The sequence below is a fragment of the Heptranchias perlo genome, chromosome 4 (assembly GCF_035084215.1).
Source record: "Heptranchias perlo isolate sHepPer1 chromosome 4, sHepPer1.hap1, whole genome shotgun sequence".
In the NCBI taxonomy this organism is placed as follows: Eukaryota; Metazoa; Chordata; class Chondrichthyes; order Hexanchiformes; family Hexanchidae; genus Heptranchias; species Heptranchias perlo.
Window position 1 is genome coordinate 21,516,078 of NC_090328.1, and position 13,282 is coordinate 21,529,359.

The window sequence follows — 13,282 nt, forward strand, 5'->3', positions numbered from 1 at the left end:
TACGACGCGAAGCCCACAGACAGCGCGGCCTCCCACTCCTTCTTGTCGTCTATCACGGAGGTTCTAGACGACAGCAAGCGGGAGAGTCTGGATCACCCGCTAACTCTGGACGAACTGACAAAGGCCGTCCGATCCTTCGAGAAGAGTAAGACTCCCGGAAGCGGTGGTTTGCCGGTGGAGTTGTACTCGGCTCTGTGGGACTGGATAGGCCCAGACCTGCTAGAATTGTACGGGGGTATGCTTCTGGCAGGCAGCATGTCAGACTCCATGAGGAAAGGCATCATCACCCTCATCTACAAACGGAAGGGGGAGAGGGAAGAAATCAAAAATTGGCGACCCATCTCACTACTTAACGTGGACTACAAAATTCTGTCCAAGGTCATCGCCAATCGGGTCAAGTCAGCCCTGGAGGTGGTGATCCACCCCGATCAGACCTGCACCGTACCCGGCAGGAAGATCTCTGATAGCCTGGCGCTACTCAGGGATACGATTGCCTACGTACAGGACAGGGGGGTGAACACCTGCCTGATCAGCCTGGACCAGGAGAAGGCCTTTGACAGAATATCCCACACGTACATGATGGACGTGCTCTCCAAAATGGGGTTTGGGGAGGGAATCCGCAATTGGATCCAACTGCTCTACACAAACATCAGTAGCGCAGTTTCAATCAACGGGTGGGAATCAGAAAGCTTTCCGATCAAATCTGGAGTCAGGCAGGGCTGTCCTCTCTCCTCCGTCTTGTTCGTGTGTTGCATCGAACCCTTTGCCGAGTCCATCAGGAGGGATGCGGGCATAAGAGGGGTGACGATCCCAGGCAGCGGAGGCACTCAGGTCAAGGCCTCCCTGTACATGGATGACGTCGCCGTCTTTTGCTCGGATCAGCTGTCGGTCCGCAGATTGATGAGCATCTGCGACCGTTTCGAACTGGCCTCGGGGGCCAGGGTAAATCGTAGCAAGAGCGAGGCCATGTTCTTTGGGAACTGGACCGACCGATCCTTTGTCCCCTTCACCGTCAGGTCGGATTACCTGAAGGTGCTGGGGATCTGGTTCGGGGGGGCCGGGGCGTGCACCAAAAACTGGGAGGAGCGTATCTCCAAGGTTAAGCAGAAACTGGGACTGTGACATCAACGATCCCTCTCGATCGTGGGCAAGAACCTGGTCATCAGGTGCGAGGTGCTCTCGGTGTTGCTGTACGTGGCGCAGGTCTGGCCCATACCTCGCTCCTGCGCCGCGACAGTCACCCGAGCCATCTTCCACTTTGTCTGGAGATCAAAAATGGACCGTGTCCGCAGGGTCACGATGTACAAATCTCCAGAGAAAGGGGGGAAAGGCGTGCCCAACATGGCCCTCATCCTGATGGCCACCTTTGTGTGCGGCTGCATCAAGCTGTGCATAGACCCTCAGTACGCAAACACAAAGTGTCACTACGTGCTGAGGTTCTACCTGTCCCCGGTGTTGAGAAGGATGGGCCTGGCCACGCTGCCACGGAACGCTCCGTCCAGTTGGACCGTTCCGCCCCACCTGTCCTTCGTGGAAAGGTTTGTGCAGGAAAACACCTTTGACCACAAGGCGATCAGCAAGTGGTCCGCACGTAACGTCCTCGAGACCCTGCGGGAAAAGGAGATGGTGGATCCTGTCGGTTGGTTCCCCGAGCAGACTGTCAATGTCATTTGGCAGAACGCCTCATCGCCAGAGCTCTCAAACAAGCACCAAGACCTAGCTTGGCTGGTGGTGAGAAGGGCCCTTCCCGTCAGATCCTTCATGCACTCCCGGGCTCTCAGCGCCACCGCGCGCTGTCCCAGAGGAGGCTGCGGTGGAGACGAGACCGTCACCCATCTCCTTATGGAATGTGCCTTTGCAAAGAAGGTCTGGAGAGAGATGCAGTGGTATCTGTCCAGGTTCGTCCTGAGCAGTTCCGTAACACAGGTTTCTGTGCTCTACGGGCTGTTCCCGGGGACGCACACTGAGACGGACATCGGCTGCTGCTGGAAGACCATCAACTCGGTGAAAGACGCCCTTTGGTCTGCCCGAAACTTGCTGATCTTCCAGCACAAGGAGCTGTCCTCGACCGAGTGTTGCAGACTGGCACATTCCAAGGTCCAGGACTACGTGCTGAGGGATGCACTGAGGATGGGTGCGGCCGCCGCAAAGGCCCTGTGGGGAAAGGCAACCGTTTAGAGCCTTCCCACCATTGTAAGCCGAGGGGCTGCAATCAGGGAAAAACCCCCTCGGGCAGAATGTAAAATTCAAATTGCTGTAATGTACCTGTAATAAATCTGAAATGAATCTGTAAGCAATAATCTGTGTTGAGTATGATGCAATGAGACACCCTACAGTGTCATGAACTGCAACGATGTCCAATGTGTTCATTGTACTGCACTTAACGTAACCTGCAAATTGTATAATCTATATTGTGTACGTTTGGAAAGTGATATGACAACTGTATTGTATGTACTGCTGCAAATTTTATGAATAAAGTATATTTTTTGAAAAAAAAAGAAGAGTTACATAAAGGAACAGCATATATAGTAGTCAGTATGCTGTGCCTTTATGTATCTCTTCACTTCACCTGACGAAGGAGCAAAGCTCCGAAAGCTTGTGATTTCAAATAAAGCTGTTGGTCTATAACCTGGTGTTGTACGACTCCTTACATTTGTCCACCCCAGTCCATCACCGGCATCTCCATGTCATGGCCAATCTCTTGACAGGGAGAGGGTCGGAGTTTAAGCCCTCAACTTCCTGTCCAGAGGGGAAATAACAGAACAGCAGCACATGCTCCGGATCAGCTGGGAAGATCTGCTGAGAGAGGCACTTAAAAGTCAGTGGACCTTAAGAAGACAGCTGACCAGGGCCAGAGCAAGCCTAGGTCTGATTCAGTTAAAGGGCTGACCAAAAGAAGGTGTTGCTTAGCCCATTAATATGGACAGTGTAGTGTGTTTTATTATTTTCTTTATTACAAGGGAGACTGAAATTAAGTTGAAGGTGAGATTTGTTATAACTATGTTCACTTACTGACTGTAAAATAAAGCAGTTCAATGAATCTGTGTCGTCTTACTAAAGTGCTAATCATTCCACCTTTTGGATGATTAAAGGAGTGTGCATGGTGGCATGTGCGAGTTTAAGGTGACCAGATAACATAACGAGGGAGTTTCATTATTATACTCTATGACTAGATATAGGCAGTAAAGGTAAACTCCCGATTGTAATGGACACAGGAGTCCTAGCAAAGATGATGTCATTGGGAAAACCCTCCAGTGGCTGGAGTCATACCTGACACAAAGGAAGATGGCTGTAGTTGTTGGAGGCCAATCGTTGCAGCCCTTGGACATAGCTGCAGGACTTCCTTGGGGAAATATCCTTGGCCCAATCAAGTCCAGCTAGTTCATGAGCAACCGTCCCTCCATCATAATGTCAGGAGAGGTGCTGTTTGCTGACGATTGTGCACTGTTCAGCTCCATTCACATCTCCTCCTATAATAAAGCAGCCCATGTTAGCCAACAGCAGGAACTAGATAACATATGTACTAAATAATGACCATCTCAAACAAAAGATAGCCCAGTTATCCCCTCTTGACCTTTAACAGCACCATCATTGCTGAGTACTCCATCATCAACATCTTAGGGGTGGGGGGAGGGGGTCACCATTGACCAGAAGCTTAACAGGACCAACTGCATCAACGCTGTAGCTACAAGAGCAGGACGGAGGCTGGGTACTCAGCGACGAGTGGCTCACCTCCTGGCTTTCCACCATCTAAAGGCTTGCAAGTAGTGTGATGGAATACAACATACCATCTAAAACAGATCCCGCCGCTGGACTCAATATTCACCCCCATCATCATCGGTGCATCGTGGCTGCACTGTGTGATCTACAGCAACTCACCAAGCTTACTTTGATGGTACCTCCTTTCCTTGCGAACTTTATCACCAAGGACAAACGCAGCAATGTGTCGGGAACACCATCACTTCCAACTTTCCCTCCAAGTCGCACTTCATCCATGGTGGTTTGTAATGTTTATTTTTAGAAGATCATGAAAACTATTTCTTTCCCAAAGTTGTGTGTACTTTGACGGTGATAACAATTTAAACAGTTCATCTTTGTTGAATGATTGAGGTAAAAAGGAAACTGTTGAATTCACCCTGCCACTGCACTCACTCCTACAATTTTTTTTGGGGGGTGGGGTTTGGCGGGGGGTGGTGGAAGAGGGGTGGGGGGGAAGAGTTAAGTTTCCTGCAGCAAAAAGGAAAATCATTAGGGCAGAAACCTCTGCCACAGTCTGAAAAATAAATACTTTTATTCATTGGGATAAAAAGAAACTTGTTGCTCCTGATCCACAAATTCCTGTTTTGCAAACTGTGCCAAGCATTGTGCATCCGTTCAGCTACAGTGTTCAGCAGCAGCTTGTAACCATGGTGAGGGCTATACATTATTGGGTTGAACAGTAACTGGTTTGCTAGCGGTTAGGAGTATTTGTCCCATTTACACCAAATCTTGCTGCACACTTAGAAAGAATTTGTTTTTCTAAAATGAGACATGCATCTAGATAATAAAGCAGTTGCAAGTGGCAGCGGTTTGTTTTCTAGGCTGAGTAAATACTCACTGCTAGCTGCTGGAAGTAATTTAAGGAAGTTCCTGCCCGGTTTCAGCAAATTCCAGTCAGTTCAGTTTTGAAAGCTGTTTCTAAAGGACCGAAACCCCAGTGGTAAGATAATTCCTTTCATTGCATTACTCACATTCTTTCCACTTAATTACTGTGACTGGTTCTCAGCTGTTTTGTGTGCCTTTGGTTAGACTACTCTGTGCTTCCTGGGTTGCTATGTCATCCTTGTGACTGACAGTTGCGGGTACATAACTATGGACTTCCACGGTTCCGGTGCACTTTCTGCCATTGGGACCCCCTCCCCGCCCCCCCCACCAACTACCGTGGCTCAGTTAGTAAATGCACTGCCCGATGTGGTACCGATCACAGAGGTCCCAGGTTCAATCTTTCCATGCTGTTAGCTGATTTCAGCTACGGCAGTGGTAAAGTTGGCTCCATCAGACTTAGGGAGCAGAAGAACCAGCTACTGATCACTCCAGTGAGTTGTTCTGGATTATACGTCAATAACTCACCAAAATAATGAACAAACTTCAGGATTACTTTTATGAGAATAACCTAGTAAATGACAGGTAACATGGTTTCAGCACGGGACGATGATCCTGCCTCACCAAACTTCTTGACAGTTCTGAGGCAGTAACGTCCCAAATGAATGATGGAAAGCCCACTGATGTAATGTAGCTGGACTCTGGGGGAAAAAAAACCCTTCACTCGAGTCTCACAGGAAAGGGCTGCTACACAACCTTAAGGCGTCTGGAGGTGGTTAAGGAATTGGATGAAAGAGATGAAGCAGCACATGCTCTTTAGTGGAGTGACGGGGAAGTTATAATAAGTGAAGTGGCCAGGGTTTGGTGATGGGGGCCCCAATTGTTTCTAATCTGCATAAACGACCTGGATTCAAAACCACAATACAAATTAGTCACATTCGCAGATGTTACTAAATTATGGGGCCTGATGAAGCAGCCAAGGAGCTACAGAAGGATAACGTGCTGTATAAATGCAGGGGATTTTTCTTTATTTATCTTATTATCTAGCTGTGGAATTCATGGACACTGCAGCTTTGAACTAAAAATTCTTGTCCAGGGGAATTAGAACGTGCATTTCAATAACATAACTGTTACCATAGCTACTGGCTGGGTAGCACAGTGATTTGGAACTCTCCCTCTGGGACCTGGGTTTGAATCCAGCCTGAATTCCTTGTTAAACTTTGCTTTATCTGGCAGTAAGGATCCTAATTCAAGCACAACACAAAACAAAGTTGCTCACAATTTGGTGCAAATTGTCATCGAATTGAGAGTCTTACTGAAAGCAGCTGGAGGATCGCTGGCTGAAGGAAACAGAAAAATGGGATCACTTTTTCAATTTAGTAATCAAAGTGCTGACAGAGCTTCATGCTTCAGTAGCAGATACTGGGAATTGAAGTCCAGAATTCAGATTGCCCATGCAAGGTTTTTGTTCATTTTATAGCACTGCCGATTTTTTCCAGTGATTTAAAAGGAGTCACCGAAAAATTGGGAGCGGCCCGAATTAGGCGTGATGACCTTTGTGGCAGATCTATTCACTGATCCGAACTCCCATCGACTTAGGCTCTGCGCTGGGAATGGAGCCTCGCAAAGTTTATCTTATAATATCTGCAGCATATATCTCAGCTGCACTAGCAATAAGGATACTAAAACTGGCCGTAGAGTTTCTGATCTATGGAGGGGAAAGATCTTCCTCCTGCTCCTAAACAGTGACCACTGCTGGAAAGTGCATGTTTGTAAACATTGGGTCAGGAAAAGGATTGGGCTTGGCTGTGATGCCATGCTTCCAATGCGGTCGAATAGCCTGCAGACATTTGGATGAGGTGCCAGAAGGCCTATGGAACTGCGCCCGAATACGAGTCAGGAGAGAAGAGGAAAAACTTTGATCAACTAATAAACAAACACATCTAAGGCTGACACTTCCTTCTTTTGCCCAGTGAAATCGCTGCCAATCATAGGCGGCTGCCGATGGCATTTACGGGGATTGTAGATCAGACTGTTGCATCTCCCGAGGGAGAGAAAGGGCTGATGTTCATAATAAATAAACAAATGCAATAGCTTTATTGCATTGAGGGAATGTTGCACTGTCGGAAGTGCCGTCTTTCGGATGGGACATTTAACGGAGGCCCCATCTGCCCCCTCAGGTGGACGGGACATAAAAGATCCAGTGGCACTATTTCAAAGAAGAGCAGGGGATTTCCTGGTCAATATTTATCCCTCAACCAACATTAAAACAGATGATCTGGTCATTATCTCATTGCTGTTCGTGGGACCTTGTGTGCAAATTGGCTGCCGTGTTTCCTACATTATAACAGTGGCTACACTTCAAAAGTACTCCATTGGCTGTAAAGGTCTTTGAGACGTCCTGAGGTCGTGAAAGGTGCTATATCAATGTAAATCTTTCTTTCTTTAAAAATTGAATGATCAGGTTGAAGGATGAAATAATTATAGCTTGGATATCACTGCGACTATTGTTAGAACCCTAAATACCTTTGTATCAAATTCCTCTATTTTAACGGAGGCATTAACCTATTTAAAAGAAAGAGATTATCACCTCTGTTAAAATAGTGGAGTGAGGAGTTTGTTAAAGATGTGTTAAGCACATCAGCACTTCCAGTGCACAGCCTTGCGTGGCGGGAGTACATATTGGGAATTCAGGCATGCAGGTCAGGTCAGCACGCCTGCATGATTTCCTGACCATTAAAGTTCAACTTGTATGTTTCACACTAACCTCAATGCCCAAATTCATGGCATTTGCTTTCGTCACGCAGAATTCTGCGCTAGGAGGGCTAATTGGCTACTTGTTAAAAATGGAAACAGTGCACTTTCATTTATGATACCCCACGAGAGGCTCGTGCAAAGCACTTATCTTTGGAATTCTCTACCCCGGAGGGCTGTGGATGCTCAGTCGTTCAGTAGATTCAAGGCTGAGATTGACTGATTTTTGGACACTAGTGGAATCAAGGGATATGGGGATAGAGCGGGAGAGTGGAGTTGAGGTAGAATATCAGTCATGATCTTATTGAATGTCGGAGCAGGCTTGAGGGGCCGTATGGCCTACTCCTATTTCTTATGTTTCTTATGTATTTAAAGATATGCTGCTCCTTCAGAGAATCCAACATTTTAATAGAAGCAGAACAAAGGGGAGAGGGAGGAAAAAAATTCCAGAGGAAGTAATGTTGGAATGACCTGTAAACTGATTTAAAAGAAAAGCAGGAGAGAAATAGATAACAGATAATCTTTACATCAGACAATAGAAAGAAGCATTAATGAAATTAGTGGCCCCATAGAACATATGAATAGTTAAGGCAATCGAAGGAAGAGATGAGAAAACTGCCTCTGCTTCATCTGCTGCTGAAACCTTCATCCATGCTGTTGTTACCTCTAGACTTAACCGTTCCAACGCTCTTCTGGCCGGCCTCTCACCTTGCGCCCTCCGTAAACTTGAGCTCATCCAAAACTCTGCTGCCCGTATCCTAACTCGCACCAAGTCCTGTTTACCCATCACCCCTCTGCTCGCTGACCTACACTGGCTCCCGTCTGGCAATGCCTCAATTTTAAAATTCTAATCCTTGTTTTCAAATCCTTCCATGGCCTCGCCCCTCCCTATCTCTGAACTCCTTCAGCCCTACAACCCTCCGAGATCTCTGCGCTCCTCCAATTCTGGCCTCTTGCGCATCCCCGATTTTAATCGTTCCACCATTGCCGGCCGTGCATCAGCTGCCTAGGCCCTAAGCTCTGAAATTCCCTCCCTAAACCTCTCCTCCTTTCTACCTCTCTCTCCTCCTTGGAGACGCTCCTTAAAACCTACATCTTTAACCAAGCTTTTGGTCACCTGTCTTAATATCTCCTTATGTGGCTCGGTGTCACATTTTGTTTGATAACGTTCCTGTGAAGCGCATTGGGACGTTTTACTACATTAAAGGCACTATATAAATGAAAGTTGTTGTTGTTGAAACAGATCTGAAATTAAACAAAATGCAAAACAAAAACTGCAGATGCTGGAAATCTGAAACAAAAACAGAAAATGAGAGAAACACTCAGCAGGTCAGTCAGCATCTGTGGAGAGAACAGACAAGTTAATTTTTCAGGCGTGGATCCTAAATCAGAACTAAAAATTAAAACAGGAGGAGCTGGCAGAGGTCCACTGGCCTCAAAATAAAAAAAAAAAGGTCAACACCAAGGGCTTAGCCTCTCCACTTTAGTACTCTGTTCTGACGGAGGATCTCCACCCCAAGTGTCAACCTAGAGAAATTTCAGCTTAGTTGTTAGATACTAGAGAGAAATTAGCCAAAAGTAAAACGTTCTTATGGGATATCAGACTTGGAAGGCTCTCCTTTAATAGCCACTTGAATTTCCCCTAGAGTCATAGAGTTATACAGCACGGATAGAGGCCCTTCGGCCCATCGTGTCCGCGCCGGCCATCAGCCCTGTCTACTCTAATCCCATATTCCAGCATTTGGTCCGTAGCCTTGTATGCTATGGCATTTCAAGTGCTCATCCCTAGGGATAGCTTGTCTTTTTTTTTGGTTTTACTTTCAAGTTTGCCCCTTAAATTAATGACTGTGGATTCTGGTAGTGAAGTTTGTTCATTACCATTTAGTGAAGGAGTGAATGCAGCTCTATTGTACGTGAAACAGCGTGGGGTGCTGCTGTTCATCTTGTGCGATAACGAGAGCAGAGTGAGAAATATTTTCTTTCCCTTTTGTCACAATAAGGCTGAAGGCTCTTAATGGGACATTGTCACCCTTTCAGTGGGTAGGCACAGTCAGAAAGAGCCTGCTGTGAAAGTTCCTGTTCTGATGTTGCCAAATAGAATACTGGCGACCGTTTGCACTGCAGCAGGTCTGTGACCGCGCTAATTTTTTTTACACACGCCATTAAAAGCTTTTTTTTCTTAAGAGACGTACGCAATATTCTGAGCGGCGTGAATTTACAGGTATAGCAACACCACTGAACAGGTTTCCAAACGCATCCAGGACAGTTGATGCCCAATTAAGAAGAAAACCTAATTACCATTTGGCGAGGTTTTGCCTATTTAGATGGATCAGTACTTAGAATAGAATCAGATTAATTTTGTGGATGAGGTACTGAATATCTGAAGACACAAAGGGGGTGAGATTAGTTTTGGGCAATAGCACAAAATGGGTGACAGCGAATCAGCTGCTCGTTTTACACCGCGCCATTGATTTCAATGGAAAAGAAAATCAGGCAGAATGTAAAGCAGGCTGCTGATTTGCCATCGCCATTTTGCGATACTGCCCCAGAAAAGCTTCACCCCCAATATCCGACAAATAAATGGTATGATTTTAAAGATTAACAAAGGAGTTGTAGGGCTCGATTTTCGAATGAAAGTCCAGGTCCGTTGGGGGCAGCGAAAATCGGTAAAATCCCGAGCGGGTAAAGAACCCGGCTCCAACCCGCCGACTTCCGCGTCTCACACAGAAACATCGGTGTGTGTGTGCGTTTTTGGAATCCAGAAGTCCTGCCGGCAATTAAAGCCAGCGGGACGATATTTAAAGAAGCGAATGTACCGAGGTACTTAAGGTACTTTATTTGTTACACAGTGGGTAGTTACGACGATTTTCAACTTACCTGGGCGGCTTTCCCACGGCTTCCGATTCAACCAGGTGTGAAGGGCCGGATCAGGCAAAAATAAACGAAATAAATTAAATAAAATAACACTTCACAAAGTTTTAAAAAATAAATAAACCTCCCTTTCAAACGATCTCACCTGCACCCCCCTGCTCCGATGTCCGATGTTTCACCCCCCAATGTCTCTTCTCCGATGTCTCATCCCCCGATGTCTCCCCCCCCCCCCCCCCCGACGATGTCCGATGTCCCCCCCCCCCGATCCTTGTCCCCTCCACCAATCTTTGTCACCCCCCCGATCTTTGTCCACCATCCACTCTCTGTTCCAGCGCTCAATGACGTCTCTCTCTCTCTCTCTCTCTCTCTCTCTCTCCGCCCCCCCCCCCCCCTTGATGTTGCAGCTTCTGTCAATCAGCTGGAAACCAGATTAATGAGCATCAATTACCTCGCGATCAGGTGGGGATCGGTAAGATTTTATTATCCAGGTTTGCCGCGCACCCATTGACCCCCGCGCCCCGCTGCTATCCCGCCGCCATTTGAAAATCAAGCCCGTAGTGTTTGTATAGATGCAAAGTTACTTCCTTGTGAAGATAGTTATTTTTCGTCCACTTGCCCATCACTACCCCTCCCCCCTCCCCCGCCCGCCCTCCAAGCCAATTCATAACACCCTGCGGAGATGTGAGCAGACTTCTGCCAAGGTTGCTTTGTAATCGGCTGCAAAGCAAAAGTGACAGCTGCCTGGAGCGACTATACCTGACTGGAGCCCCTGGCCAGTACAATACCTTGTGTCAGAGCACCAAGACTTGCATCCAGGGCCAGAAAGGACGCCAGTCCTTGCTCAACATAACGAGAGCTGCTTGACAACAGGCTTGCTGCAGGCACGTCATCTCAGCAGGTTCTTTCTAATTAGAGACCGGAGATATTGGTCTCCAGACGCTTATTTTAACATGGCTTCATCCCTGCTGATCTTGCCAGAGTTGATATCAAAAGTAAGGAAAACAGGACCAGTTTGGATGCAAGGATATTAGCAGCAGATAATTACAATAAGATGTGTATTAATTTCAATTCACTATTGATTGACTAGTTTGAAAATAAGGATAATGAGATCTTTAAATTATTTCACCTTTAAATCACAGTGTACGACAATAAAATGTGCAGGGAAGGCCTTAATATCATGTTCCCGCCCCCTCCCTAAAATGATGACTTGTTTCTAGGCCTGAAGGTTACAATGTGATGTAGGAGAGGAACCTGAGGAATATTTTGTTCTTTGAAATCCACCTGACGGTAACATCCCCTAAGGCAGTTGGTGTTGTGACATTTGACACAATTATAGTGACGCAAATGGTGCTGATGGTACAGCATTCCTTCATTTTGGAGGGCTGGTATGTTGAAAGTAGTTGAGCAATGTAACTACTATTCAAAGACTCTGGCTGATCTGGCACAATAAGTGTTGGGTTAGCACCAACGTCTTTGCAAACCACTGTAACTACAGCACGGTGCGGTGAAGCAAGGCCAGTTTCACCGAGGTAAACAAGTGAATATTTCAGTAAAGTGAGCAAAGCTGAAAAAACCCTACCATTTTGCCTCTACACTCATTGCTTCTCCTTTTCTCAGCGATCTTTAGCCCTTCCTTCCTACTCTCCTGAAGACGTCAACTTCTTGGGGTAAATTTTAACCCCCAAGAACAGGTGGGTTGGGGGCAAGTGGGAGGTTAAAATAACAGCTTTTTGGAGCAGGACAGCATCTCGGCTCCAACTTGCCCACTTCTGGGTTTAACCCAGGCAGGTTTGTCTGCATGTTGACAGCAGACACCAGGAAGTCCCGCCCCCACTTAAAGCCGGCGGCCCGATACTTAAAGGGGCAATGTACCTCATTGAAATACTTGAGATACTTAATATTTTGTGTATTGGAACATTAAAATGAATTTAACCTTACTTGCTTGCGTTTCCCATTGCATTCGATTCATGTTAGTTGAAAGCAGGTTGGAAGGGCTGGATCCATGAGGTGAGTGCCTTTATTGCACTGCTTATGGGCCTAGAGAAGCAGGAGTGCTTCATCCAGGCCCAATAAGCTCACTTGGCCGACAGGACCCCTGCGATTGGCCGCCCCCCAATCGGCCGCCGTCCCCCCAACCGACTCTTCACCCGATCTCCAAGTCCCGGCCCATCCCAATCTCCTCCCCGGCCCACCCTGATCTCCCACCGCAGGCCTTCCTGCCTGACAGCCAGCCAGCCAGCCACTCAATCAGGGTTAAGTTTGTTGACCTCATTATGGTCCAGCTTACCTTTCGGGTTTCACACCCAAAAATCTTACCACCTGCACCGCTTCTTTCCTGGATCAAGGTCTAAATTCTGTCTCTTGGGTTCCATGGCTGCTGAGCGTCCTTCAGTGCTATGTCTAAAAGGCTATTCTTCAGGTGTGTCTCAGTATGTTATTTGACCACAGTGGGAGGGGAGGGGGAGAGGGAGGAGTATCATAGCCGAGTCCCATCCAACATCCACAAATTCCTTGCGAGGAAGGCTGCAAGACAGGCTGTGGCTTCAAACGAAATCCGCAGAACTGCATGAAGCGTTTGTCGCTTTCCATTATTTTTGTATCCTTTCGACCTGCTGCTTCATGTGGCCCTACATGGAAAAAGATGGAAACCTATAGGAGTTCATGACCAAATCTCGGATTTAGTCAAGGATGTGTACTCCAGTTCACCCAACACTTACTGTGACAAATCAGCCAGATTCTTAGAATACGGGAAGTAGAGACTTACTAAACTGTTTTTTCTGAGGCAAGGTTATCCACTGTCACCCATTCTATTCATTGTCTTCAGAGTCCTACCATCTCGTAACCTTCTTCATACGACAAACGATAGTCCTTGACCAATTCATACTTCAAGCACTTTTCTTTTAATTCACTCTGCACAAAGTCACACCTAGTACGCTCTCCCAGTCACAGGCTCTTTTAGTTGTCCTCAGCTGCCTTTCAACTCATCAACTTCTTTCAGGCCTCAGAGCCAAGCCAAGTCCAGTCCAGTCCAGTCCAGTCCCAGCTGTCTTCCAGCTTCCTCTTTGGGGCTTTGTTT

The 13,282-nt window shown here is 46.9% G+C and overlaps 1 protein-coding gene and 1 long non-coding RNA gene across 3 annotated transcripts in view; one reads left to right on the plus strand and one right to left on the minus strand.

The window, feature by feature from the left end:
* LOC137320760 (uncharacterized) overlaps positions 1-3,466 on the minus strand; it is a 31,483-nt gene extending 28,017 nt beyond the window's left edge. The window contains exon 1 of the long non-coding RNA XR_010962644.1: positions 3,271-3,466. This is a non-coding gene — a long non-coding RNA (uncharacterized lncRNA). The remainder of the gene's footprint in view (positions 1-3,270) is intronic.
* The window catches only part of LOC137320758 (protein WWC2-like), a 215,038-nt gene that overhangs the window by 41,159 nt on the left and 160,597 nt on the right, over positions 1-13,282 (plus strand). The window lies entirely within an intron of this gene.